Below are 13,807 nucleotides of genomic sequence, written 5' to 3' on the forward strand. Positions count from 1 at the left end.
TCTTATTTGACCAGTAGAACGGAGTATGTCACTCTTGGCAGCGCAAAATCTCACACCCATAATGTTATCTGTGGTATTCCACAGGGCTCTGTGTTGGGCCCCATCCTTTTCATCATTTATATGCTCCCCCTTGGAAGTGTCATTAGCAGACATGGTTTTTCTTTTCATTGTTATGCCGATGACACTCAGCTTTATCTTAGGACTACTCCCACCTCCTCTACTGCTCCTCTGCCAACATCTACACTGACTATTTGTTTGGAGGAAATAGAGGCATGGATGAGGCTCAACTTCCTTCAGCTAAACAGATCTAAAACAGAAGCTATTTTAGTTGGCACACCACACCAGCTTCGTTCCACTACCATCACCAGTATCACCTTTTCTGGAAAAAAGATACCTCTTTCTACATTTGTTACAAACTTGGGTGTTAAAATGGATTCTCAACTAACTTTTGACACCCACATTAAACATCTCTGTAAGTCATCTTTTCACCATCTCAGGAACATTGCTAAACTCCGTCCAACAATTACCCTGGCAGATGCAGAGAGGCTTGTCCATGTCTTTGTCTCGTCCAGGCTGGATTACTGTAATGCGCTCCTCATTGGGATTCCTGGCAAGAGTATCCAGAGACTCCAGTACATTCAGAACATCGCTGCCAGGATCCTGATAAGGGTGCGAAAGCATAGCCACATCACTCTTATCTTGAAAACCCTTCACTGGCTCCCTGTACCACTTAGAATTGAGTACAAGGTTCTCCTCCTTACCCATCAGTGCATCTATGGATCTACTCCCCTGTATCTACAGGAACTCCTTATCCCTCATACTTCCTCACGTACCCTCCGCTCTGTGCATACCAACACTCTTCAAGTTCCCAGAATTAAACAGCAGTTTGGGTGATAGAGCCTTTTCTTCAGTGGCGCCGAGGCTGTGGAATTCCCTCCCTGACTACTTGAGAGCCCTACAGTCGATTGATGCCTTCAAACGAAACCTAAAAACTTATCTTTTTAGAAAGGCTTTTTGTTAAATTATTTCTATAGATTTTTTGTTTGCTAATTTTATTCTTATTTTGTAGCACTTTGAGATTGTTAAATATAAAGCGCGATATAAATAAAATCTATTATTGTTTATTATTATTATTAAGCTTCTCCCCATCGAGGACATCAAGGCTAAGTGGATCTGCTGAGCTAGAAGCATTCTCTTATTTATTTACTATAAATTCAAAATTACCACAGAATGGCTCTGCAGATAAAACCCAGATTAGCTGTTAGCCTCAGATATACCTGTTCTTTTGTTTATAGCTCTCAGAAGCATTTTTCTTTCATATTTAGGTTCTTTTCGTGCCATAATTAATGCCAGAAAATGTATAAATCACTGCAACATGAGAGAGTCCTCCCAGAACATTCACTGGTGATCTCTGAGAATGTGTGGCTACTGGGAAATTGGAAGCTGACAGGCAGGTCGCCTTGCGTCATGTGGTACAACATTTTCTACAGCAACGTCCTTCAACCGCGCCATACGGTTTGATCATGTTACACCAAAACAGCCTAATCCATTAAGAAAAGATAGTAATACTATTGAGTCAGCATGAAACAATATCCCTAATTAATATTCCAGGTCATGTGACATTTTATGCCATCATGTCATGCCTATAAAAGACATCAGTGCTCTACAGCCTTTTGGATTCTCCAAACAAACTACTACCAGTTATGTTGTTTTCTGAATATCTTGGCTAAGGCATTTTACCTGGTTTCTCTGGTTTCACCATTTTGTAATGTTATTGGACCTCTTAATATTCTGTTTATATTTTTCTGTTGGCTCAGGAACTTGTAAATGATGTGTTTTTGGCACCTTCATGGGCGGCACGGTGGTGCAGTGGGTAGTGCTGCTGCCTCACAGTTAGGAGACCTGGGTTTGCTTCCCGGGTCCTCCCTGTGTGGAGTTTGCATGTTCTCCCCATGTCTGCATGGGGTTTCCTCCCACAGTCCAACAGAATGCAGGTTAGGTGCATTGGCGATCCTAAATTGTACTTGGTTTGTGTGTGTACCCTGTGGTGGGCTGGCACCCTGCCTGGGGTTTGTTTCCTGCCTCTTGTGCCCTGTATTGGCTGGGATTGGCTCCTGTGACCCTGTAGTTAGGATATAGCAGGTTGGATGATAGATGAATGAATGGCACCTTCAATCTGTTTATTCTTTTATTTAGTCATCTCCTGGGGCCTCATTTATAAAGATTGCATACGCACAAAAAAACAGCCTTCAAATGTGCGGACTCAACTTCCCACGCAAATGTCGGGATTTGAAAAGAAAATTGGCTGGGGGAACACCCATATATTTACGGAAACTGTGACCCATGCATGTGCAATATTTCAGAGAAAAACAATAATAATGACAATCCTTGACTGAGTAGGGAAATGCCAGCCAAACCAGCTAAATGATGACTTGCATGCATAATAATCCGTATCACTGTGCATTGATGTATTTGCGCGGAAGAACTTTTTGGTCAGTTATTTATTGGGTACCTCCTGTCACGTCACAGGGAACAGGATGACAAGTCATGAATATCTCGGCCAAGCTTCGCTCCATTGTGCCTGCTGTGCTGGAAGCCATTAAATGACCATCAAGGCACTATATTCAGTTTTCATATGGTGTGAATGTGCATACATAAAACATAATGTGTTATTGCCAACAAAAGGCAATTTGTCGCAATGCCTGGTTCTTGCAAGCAGTGGCTGGACGGAGACTGAAGGGGGGCGATTTTGCTGCTCATACAGTGTAGTGTCCCTCGGGTGGCTCCTGGCAGCAATCGGTGAACCGTGGTCCATAGTCACAGGGGCCACAGCTATCGCTCGTGTGCAGGACGGAGGCTTCATGGGGCGGATCGCTGCCCGGCCACAGCTGACTGCTCCTGACTGGACGCAGGCTGGATGGAAAGGAGGGGGGCGTTTCACTGCCCGCCCAACAAACATGGCTGCCCCTTTTGTTCTTGGTGGGCGGCTGGTAATGCTGCAATCGGTGACCCAGTTGTGGCTGAACGGAGGCCACTGAGGGTGAATGCCGGGGGGTAGAATTGTAGGGTGGCTGCCTGTTGAATGGGGGTGGTGATGGGCGATTCACTATTCGCCTTTGGCCGCACCATGTTGGCTCTCAGTGGGCAGACGCTGCAGGCAGCATACTGTAGTGGAAGTGACTATGGGGTGGGCGAATGGTGAATCGCCCCTCGCTGCCCCCATTCATTCTCAATAGGAAGCATGCTTGTACTGTTACGTACATAGCAGGAAGTTGTCTCTTGTCAGTACATCAGACATGTTGATGACGGGTGCCTTCTTGCTGTGATAGCGTGTACAGTGCTGTGCAGAAGAGCTCATCTCAACCTTTTGTCTTCACCCTTCAAGAATGCCTCTGAAACATAAATCTGATGCAAGTGCTGGTGATACAGTAAAGAAGAGAAAAACCATCATCATTGAAAATAAAGTACAGTAGAAATAATAAAAAGGTCAGCGAGAGGTGAAACTCAATCATTCATTGGCAGGGCACTTGGTTACAGTTGGTCAACAATAGCATTTATTAAAATAACGTACCTGTTCCAACTTACATACAAATTCAACTTAAGTACAAACCTACAGTCCCTATCGCGTACGTAACCCGGGGACTGCCTGTAATGTCACACGTGATCTTGTGCTCTCCTTTGTGGAGGGCAGGCAGATACTCTTGAATGCAGGTGGCAGGGTCTTTATGCGTTACAACGGAGCTTCTGTACCAGCCAATTAAGTTCTGCAGGATCCTAATTGCATATGTATGAAGTTGATTAGCATACTCCATATATGGATGTTTTAGGGCAGCGCATTCACATATGCACACTTACAAGATGATTTTGATTTATAAACGGTAAATTGCATAGAAATGCAAGGTTTTATAAATCTGATTTTTTTTTTTGTTGTACGCATTTTCCTGTTATTTAGTGTGTGCATATTTTCACACTTGAATCAACACAGTTTTATAAATAAAGCTGTATATATATATATATATAAATTGAGTCCTAAATAATTATAACTACAAAGGTTTATGGAATATCACTTTCCTGAACACTAAACATCTTTCTAAACTGAATAAATGATTAATTAATTAGAAATAATTACAACTGCAAACTTTTGAATACCGCTTCCCTGAACACTAAACATTTTTAAACTAGTTTTTAATATATTTATATTTCCAACCTAAATAATAACAAAGTACACAGTCATATTATGCTAATCAGCACAATAGTCATAGACCACAAAAATCACATTGTTGCAACCTAGCTCCTGGCACACACTGTAGTGATCAACTGATACTGGCGGTATGTAGCACCTTCTGAGTATTCTGTTTAATAATGCTTCTGTAAGAAGTTGTCTCACGGAATTTGTCTTGTACTGAATCACTGTGCAACTGCTTACCTCCTTCACCATCAAGCATCTCCTCCTCATATGAGCTCTGCCTTTCTACAATTTTCTGCCCAGAACATTGATGACTTGGTGGCATTAAACGTTTCACTCTGCACTGCGTGACTCTGTTGTTTATCACTTGTCTCTGAATCTCTCTAGTTCATCGTCTGCCATCAATGACAGGACTTGCAGCACTGATAAGTGTCACAGCATGTCTTTTCTTATCTCTTAATTCTCTAAACTTATAAATACCAAAATAATAAGCAACAAAATAGAAACACAGCTGTAATGAAAATATATGAATGCAAAAAACTCCTGAAAACAGCATGTTTTGTTTGAGTGCTGCTTACAAATGAAACAACAGAACTGCGCATGTAAAAATATTGACACTTTACCACATTCAGGGTCGCTGGCAACCCTATATGTTTTAAGCAAATAAATGATTATAATAAAATAATTTAGAACTATTTTAGCAAAATTTTGGTAATAAATTGTTGTGAATGAAATGAATGAGGCATACTTGGGCAACTGCTTCCACATTATATCATATGACACTGTGAAAGCTGTAAGCATGATGTCACAGAGCACAGGTATGAATACAAGGGTTAAGAATGAACATTAGCATCACTTTTTACTGGAGGGCTTTGCCCCCTGCTCACTTTGCTCGTCCAACCCCCACGCTGTGCTACCCGCCAACCACTTTGCGTCTTTGCCGCTCGCGTTGTGAAGAGGGGGGCTGAACGCACCCCAAGGAGACGCGATCGCTCCTCCAACACCCCCTCTTAAACGGTGATACAATGGGAAACACATAGTTTTTTTTACTTCCTCTTTGCTCGATCAGCTGCTGTCTTTCCCCTGCTGCGGTGCCACATGATCTGCATTTTGCGCAGCACACTTCTGTCATATCACCTATGTCCACATATTCAATCTCTTTTTCGCTTTTAGCTTTTCATCAATGTCACATTGAATTTTGATTCCATGTTTGAATTACATTGTGACAACACAACGTATAACTGCCCGTGAGTGAATATCGTTTCTTTCTCTCTACAAATGTGTGTGACATAACCACACAGGACTTTTCCAAATCTCTTTGCATAAGCTGTTGTCTCGCGGGGCTTCCGGGCATGCTTGGCACAAAGACTCGCCTCTGAGACAATCAAGTCTCATCTCCTTCCAAGATTTTTTTTTTTTTTATCACAGAGAGATATCTTGGAGTATTACAAGCAACACATCGCCAACTTTAATACTGACGCTCCTCTGACATCACCTCAGTCATCTGACTTGTAAAGAGTTCTATTACTAATAACAAACTTAACAAAACAGTGTTGCCAATTACCAAAATAAAGATATTAAAAAATGGTGTCACAGTAAACAATGTAAAAAAATCCCATATTCAATTCAATTGAAAAAAATATTAACAAAAATGAATTCTCTGAGCAGCAAAATGCTGAAATCATGACAACAACTGTTTACCTTCTTATATGTCCTGCACAGAAGGGATGTGTGTGCCAGTAATATTCTGAGCGATATTCACAATTTTCTTCAGTGCCTTGTGGCCCTGGGCTGAGTAGGCGTTATACCAGGTTTTATGCAACAGTGACAGGGCATAACCTATTGGGTTTAACTCCCACTATCAAAAAGAGTCATAGAAGAAAAAGAACAAAGTGAAGGTTCGTCATGTTAAGTGGGATTTCTGATGTGTGAGTACTTCTAAACAATGGATATTGATTCTTTTTACATTGTTTTGGCTCTCTTGTAATACTTGCTGGACCTTTCAAGATTCACTTTAAGATGATTTGTAGATTCCATTTCTGTTAAAGTTTTTTATACTATTTGAAATTTAATTAATTTAATAAAATTATTTTTGCATTTTGTTTATCATGGGTGCTGCCATTTTCTGGAGTAGTCTCTATCATGTTGCTTGGGAAATAAAACCATAAATTCATGATGACCCCAACCTGTCTGTATAAAGGTCACATTTTTGCATTTCCCACATTATCTGAGTTTTTCCATTTCTGTTTTTTTTTACTTCCCGATGAACAAATTTAGTGCTTTCCACATTTTAACTACAAGTATGGATTTTGATTTTTGTTTTGGTGATAGTGTTTTTTGATTTCCTGGTTCCAAGTTCTTGTCCATTTTCTGATTAACATCTTATGTGTTGGTCCTTATCAAAATAATTTCTGCTTTTCTCTCATTCCAGCAGAACAATTGACACACCGGAGCTGAATATTTCCAACAAAACTGTCGCCAAATATCACCAGAGGCTGGAAGGAAAAAAGTAAGATCTATTGGAGTACGCCCATGTGCTTGGAGTCTTGCAGTTGTTTCAGTCACAGAGAGAAGCTGGATTTCAGTCGATAAAACACTATCTACTGTATATTGGAGTTTACACATTCTCCCTATGCCCACATAGTTTTTATTTGTGTTCCAACTTATCTGTTATATCCAAAAGACATTAAGGATGGAGCAGATTAAATTAACTACATTCTAATAGATCCTGAGTGAGTATAAATACAATATGTCCTACACTAGACTGGCTGGTTCCATCTTTTCTCCTGAAATTACTCTTATGGTCTCTCATCCTTGTAGACCTGACATGAAATAATTGGATTTCATAACAGAAGAATAAGTGGATACAATACACATGTACATTAGTTAGCACAACTTGTTACTTTACGTTCCAAAATTATTCCATATGGTGTGCATAATCTTTTGGAAGAATCACAGAGAAGAACAAATCTCCTATAATTGGCTTTATATGCATGCATACATATTGTAGTACCAATGCCAAATCAAAAATCTTTAAAATGCTTTTATAATGCAGTGTAACTGTGATTTTCATGGTATCAAAAGCATAAAGTAGCAGAGCACATATACTGAAGCTTTAACTGGGGTCAGCTATCCACATCTGGATTTTCTATTCAGTGAGATACAATTCCAAATTATACTACTGTGTCCAATGAGTAAATCATTCTTTTGTTTTATTTAAACACTGTGTGGCCAATAGAGGGTACTCTCAAGTGGAACCTGAATCCGGAATAAATATGAATAATGCCAAAGTTATAAAATAATGGTATTTCTTCCTGAAGCTGATCACTTTAGACACCCATTTCTCTTAAAATAATATTATTATTAAAATAATGCTATTTCTTCAGTAAATATATTAATACAAAGAAGGGATTATCTCAGGAATAAAAAACAAATCATCTGTCCTTTTCAATGAACATCTACTGTAATCTCTCATTTAGCTTCACTGCTGATTCTAGCTCATCTTCGGCCTCTCCCTGATGGTATCCATCACAATTTTATACTCGACCCATTTATTTTTCACAAGCATGTGCTGTTACTGGGTTCCAATATTCTTCAGTGTGTCCTCTTGTTTGACCCAGATAGATGGTAATACCTAGTAAAACCTAGTTCACTTGTGTCTTGTGCTCATTTTCCTGTTTATTTTTGTTGTTCTTGTGTTTCAATGACTAGTTTTCATGTTATTTTGGTTAGTTTTGTTCATAGTTTATTAATGATTTACTGTAACATTACATGTGCTGCTATTCCATGTGTTTTGTGGGTGGCACCTCCCAGATGCCACGCCCACTGGGTCCTCCCCCTTGGCTTTATATTCTCAGTCAGTGGTGAGACCCTGCAGTGAAGCACTGAGTTAGTATTAGGGTCCTTTTCAGAGTTTTGTTTTTTTTGTTGCTTTCTGGATTTTTTTAGCTGTTGCCTTTGAAATTTGCCCATAATTCCTTGTGCAAAGAATGGATTCCTGTCTTTTGCCTCATATTCATGTAGATTCTACTACAGCTTTTGACTACATGATTCATTGTTATATCTAAAGAGTTGCCATAAATCAACTATCACTATTTTTGACAATTTTGTGGCTGTGGATCAGCACCACATGTAGCCTTCTCGCTTCAGGACTATACAAGTTTGATTCCAATAGTCTGTTAAAGTCTCCTGATGTACAAGAATAATCTGAATTGAATTGATGGGTCGTAACTGAAATTTTTGAGACGATGGTCTAACAGGTAGTGTACGGAAAAACTGCACAGAGAAGTCATGTCAGAAGCTAAGAGACCCACATCTGCTGTTAGCTAATGGAGATCTTCTATAGCTTAGGGGTAGAAGTGGCAGCTTGTAATCTCAAAGTCCTGCATTCATATTTCATCTCAGTGATGACAACTACAGAAAAAGCCATTCCTCTCCACTGACATAGGGACAGGGTTCTCTATGTTATGATATGACAAAAGCAGCTACAGTCTTGCTTGGTTCCCCTATTGCAATACGAGTGTATTCAGCTTCTCCAATTGTGTTACAAGAACCAGGTACTGCTGCAGATTGACATTTTATGTTAGCAAAAACATATTTTATATATGTGCACCCACACTAGGGTTGGCACCCTGCCCAGGATTGGTTCCTGCCTTGTGCCCTGTGTTGGCTGGGATTGGCTCCGGCAGACCCCCGTGACCCTGTATTCGGATTCAGCGGGTTAGAAAATGGATGGATGGATGGATGGCACCCACACTATTTTAAAACTGGATATACTGCTTCACCATTTGCTTAATGGCTTCTACCACAGCATGCATGATGGAGTGAAGGTTGTCTGAGATATTCCTGATGGATTGGCCAGTCTCCTGAGAAGTGACAAAAGGTAGCCGATATAAACTAGTGAAAAAATTAATACAATTTTTCAGTGCAAATATTCAGCATTGTCCCCATTTTAAAGGGAACTGAAATAAAGTCTATAAATCATAATCTTTACTTTTGTGGTGTAATATGTTTGTCCTGTCAATGCACATAATAATAACAGTTCAGTGATTTGAATTATCATGCATGCAAGACATCACTTAGTTGGTTTGGCTGCTTTCCCCTACTTGATCAAGGGTGTCGTCATTTCCCAGTTTCTCCAAAATGGTTCATACGCATGGGTCAGAGTTGCCATAAATTATATGCATGCAATGTTTCTTTTATAAATCCTTACATTCGCATAGAAAGTTTCACGCTTAGCAGCCACCTTATCCTAGCTGAGGATATGCATGCCTCTTGTGATTTGTTTTTGTCACTTTTCACTTTTGAAATACTAAATGACAGATTGGCAGATGCGTGTGGTATTAATAAGTGAGAACACTTTCAGACAGGAACTGAACACCTTATTCCGTGAACAGCATGAAACACAATAACTAAACACGTCAAGATTCAATTTTGCACAAATCATTTTACTTATCATTTTTTGGCTGATGACTTTATAATTGGAAACATGCTATATATGGTGCAGCTGTTTGCATACATATTTTCATAAGTGCACCGCAGGTAGTTTAAGTGACTTGCTCAAGGTCATAAAGTGAGTCAGTGATGGAGAACTGAGAACCTAAAGGTTCAAAGGAAACATTTGATATTTTTCCAAGTCAAAGTTATTTCCTCACAATCATGGCATTTATTACTTTTCTGCATTGAATTTTGTTCTAAAGTGAAGCATATTTTATAAATTTAAAAGAAAAAAGCTTACCCTTGCATTTTATAATGGAGCTAAAAACAAAAAAACCTTACAACTTACTGAATATGTCCAGTTTAAAATAGCAACGAGTTAAGCAAACGTGCCTTCCACATTTGTGAGACTTGCTTGTGACAGTAAATTGTTAATTTTATTATAGATTTTTGGTACTATTTTCTTGAGACATGGATATGCTTCTTGCTTACTGATCTGATCTCAGTTGGCATCATGGGAGGAAATATGATGATGAAATTCCCACCACCAGCTGGCCAAACTATTCTCTTCAAGGATGTTCTGCCATGGCTTGTAACAGCAGACAGATGTCACACAAAACATACAATTAATTTTACTAAGTAGTGCCTTCTATTTGCCAGTTACATTCTGTGTTTTTATTATTTTACATTGTCTCCAGAGAGGTTAGCAGCGTGGTGGTAACAGCGCATGTAAGGGTTTCATTGCACTTGGCGCAAATCACAATACTTTTGAACTGAACTGATTAGACTGCAGTGCATTTTTAATAAAAGTCTTAGAATTTTGGAAGGGTCAAGTAACCTGCACATTCTGCATATTGCACTTTCCATAAAAAAAATACCCAGAAATTAAAAAAGGCGGAGTGTGCGACAGGGCATAACCACAGGGTATCATGTTGAAGCACCAGAAACTAGTAATCACTTTTTTGTGCATGCTGAGTCTCTCTTGCTGAGAAAACAGTGTCGCAGTAGGGGGCAGTAGTGCTCCCTTGAACCCTCAGGTACCACGCCAAACACCTGGTAAAAGTGCCACAATAATTCTTTTTATTATAATAATTACGTGCACTAAGCACCCTCCACTCCACACTATTCATAAATCAATACACAATAACCAATCAATAATCCCAATCCTCCACTCCCAGACGCGTTGCCCTCCTACCACCCAGCTCAGCTCGCCGTCTAAGAGTTCCCTCAGTCCTTTTATATTCCCTGACCCGGAAGTGTTCCTAGTCCCCAGTCCATGTGATCTTGTATCACTTCCGGGTCAGGTAAAAAGTACTTTTCTTCATCCCGGAAGTCCGTCGCTCTTCCTATGATGAACTTCCGGGTCATAGTGTACAAATAAGTCTTTGGTCCTCCCTGCAGCTCCCTCTTGCGGCCCCTGTGGTATCCAGCAGAGCTGAGGATAAAAACTATATAGTCCATGACTCCCTGCTGGTCTTAGGGGCACCTCCATACTGCAGGGAGGTCTCCATCTGGCGGCTTGGAGGACTTGGCCGGGATAAACTGCCGGGCACAGTCCACAACAGCAATAAAAGAACCAAGGGCAATGTATTTGAGTGAAAACTCACTAACACTTACTAATCTCAATCTGTCCGTAAATGAATGTGGAGAACATGCAAACTCTGACCTAATCAAGCAATTGGCTCTCCTCCACACTGAACATTAGAACATTCTTGACGAGAACAGGCCCTTAAGCCCAACAAAGCTCGCCAGTCCTATCCACTTATTTCTTCCAAAAAAACATCAAGTTGAGTTTTGAAAGTCCCAAAGTCCTACTGTCTACCACACTACTTGGTAGCTTATTCCAAGTGTCTATCGCCTGTCCATCCTATGGGCACACAACACAGAACCCAAGATGCACTGTTTAAATTTAACGCTGCCACAGACCTCTAAATGCACTTTACCACATCCCTCATCCCATTAGCCATAAATTGCACAGGAGGGATGCCCAGTCAGATCATCTAATGCAATTGGTGGCCAGGGTCTGTGGCAGGGCCCTTGTGCACTTCTTAAAAAAATCCACACTGAAACAAGTCCAAACCCCTCTTTAAAACAGGACAGTAAAATAACATTATTGGAAGTTATTGTCTGCTTTTACATGCATTATTACTCTTTAATTTAATATTGTGTTTTTTTTGTATCAGTATACTGCTGTTGGATTATGTGCATTTCCCTTTGGGATTAATAAAGTATCTATCTATCTATCTATCTATCTATCTATCTATCTATCTAACAACTTTTAAAACAATCACAGTTAAAACAATAAATACATAAAAAGTCCATTAAAAGTCCATTATTCCAAAAAGCCCTTCCAGCTTAGGTACATGGCTTCTCTCTTGAAACTCTGACACCAAGTCATTTTGCAGTTCTACTTTCATCCAAGTTCCCCACTAGTCCATCCCACCGCTGCCACTACTTATTATGCCCAGGTTGGCTGCAGCTGGCATACTTGTCCTTGAACCCAGGACATGGATAGTCATGATACTCAGATGGACGGGGCAATGAGGACACATTACAACAAGAGAAAGATGCAAAGCAGTGCAAGTGCTTTTATTACTCAATAGTGTTCCAAAACAAAAGTACAGTGCAGGCTTCTTCTTTAAATCTGTTCCTTTTGCTTGCTCACCCCCTCCCGGGGGGCGCTGCACGCCAGCCACTTTGCATCTCTGCCGCTCGTGTTGTGAAGGGGTGGGGGCTGAATACACGCTAAGGAGATGCAGTCGGATCAGCTGCTGGCTTGCTGCTAGTGCTGCCGAGCTGTGTTTTCTGCTTATCGTGCTGCGTGTCAATCATTTAGAAGCCTGTGAAGCAGCTGTCTTTTTGTCTCACTGCCTTGTCTCGTGGGACGTTAAAGAGTCTCCAAGAAAATCACGTATCGTTTTCTTAAAAGCCTTCCAAGATTTTTTTTTTTATAATAGAAAGAAATAAATACCGTATCTACTCATGTTTATGTTATCCCGTGAATAAGTCAGGACTTGATTTTACCGCATTATTTCTGGCATTTTATGTCGGATGTATAAGCCGAATGTGGAAAACTCACGCTGTTGGTCCAAGAGATTATGATATGCTTATGACCACCTGAGAGAGTAACCATGGCGCACACTGCCTTTTTTTACTCTATGTGTTGTGCCTACGTGACCACACAATAATTCCCAAACTATTTCGAAGTGACGTTTGCACTGATTTGTGTTTTTTGTATCTCACACCCTCATACACCTTTATTGCAAGAGCATCCCTTATCTACGATGGAGCTTTCGATCAAAAGAAAATATAAAGCTGGTTTTAAATTAAAAGTTGTTGAAGCGGCGAAAGAAATTGGTAACTGAGCTGCTGCAACAAAATTTGATGTGTCAGAGAAACTGGTGCGAGATTGGAAGAGGCAAGAAGAGTTAAAAAATAAATCTTAAGTGTCGTATATTTGAACGTGCATATAAGTCTGATTTTATTATTGATTTTTCGGGTTTCGAGACCCGACTTATACGTGAGTATATACAGTAATATTCAATTAAAAATGATCATGGTGGAGGTTAAAATAGCCTAAAAAATAATCCAAAAGCAAGTTAAACGTAAAAGCTTACGAAACAGTCAGAAACTGTCCTTTTAAAAAGCCTCCTTCTAAAACTCCTTTTCTCATCTACAGTATCATGGCCTCCTCACTGAGCGAAGACGTCCTCCAGTAAGTGCAGTTATCCTTCATGTGGCTCGTGTCCTCATTGTCATCCCTTGGCATTTGCGAGGACCCCACAAGCCTTGATCCTTTTACCCACCACCATCCCTCAGTGGTCTATTGGGCTCCCAGAAGTGGCTGGTGGCTCCTGCTCCTTGGGCATTCAGTTCGCTCCACTTGGGGCAGGTCTCCACTCCAAAACACCCACTCAGCCTCAATCCCCACTCTCTTTTTCACTTTCATCTCTTTCATTCTTTCCCTTTAACCTCTGGATTTTCTCCTTTTCTCCATCTTTTATGCTCTTGTGGGTGTGACATCCTAACTACTATCTGCAGATATTACATATGGAATATTTGACCTAAGCAAAAAATCTGCTCACCTCCACAACAATCACACTGCAACCTGCTTTTATTTAACACTGCCACGGGCCCCTAAATGCACTTCATCACAAAGTACTACATCACCCTGTCTCCTGTCGT

At 40.3% G+C, this 13,807-nt stretch overlaps 1 long non-coding RNA gene across 2 annotated transcripts in view; it reads left to right on the top strand.

Annotated features, from left to right (window-relative positions):
• LOC120524202 overlaps positions 1-13,807 on the top strand; it is an 85,459-nt gene that overhangs the window by 59,512 nt on the left and 12,140 nt on the right. For both annotated transcript variants that reach the window (XR_005632762.1, XR_005632763.1), the window contains exon 3: positions 6,618-6,695. This is a non-coding gene — a long non-coding RNA (uncharacterized LOC120524202). The remainder of the gene's footprint in view (positions 1-6,617; positions 6,696-13,807) is intronic.

The sequence above is a fragment of the Polypterus senegalus genome, chromosome 2 (genome assembly GCF_016835505.1).
Source record: "Polypterus senegalus isolate Bchr_013 chromosome 2, ASM1683550v1, whole genome shotgun sequence".
Classification (NCBI taxonomy): Eukaryota; Metazoa; Chordata; class Cladistia; order Polypteriformes; family Polypteridae; genus Polypterus; species Polypterus senegalus.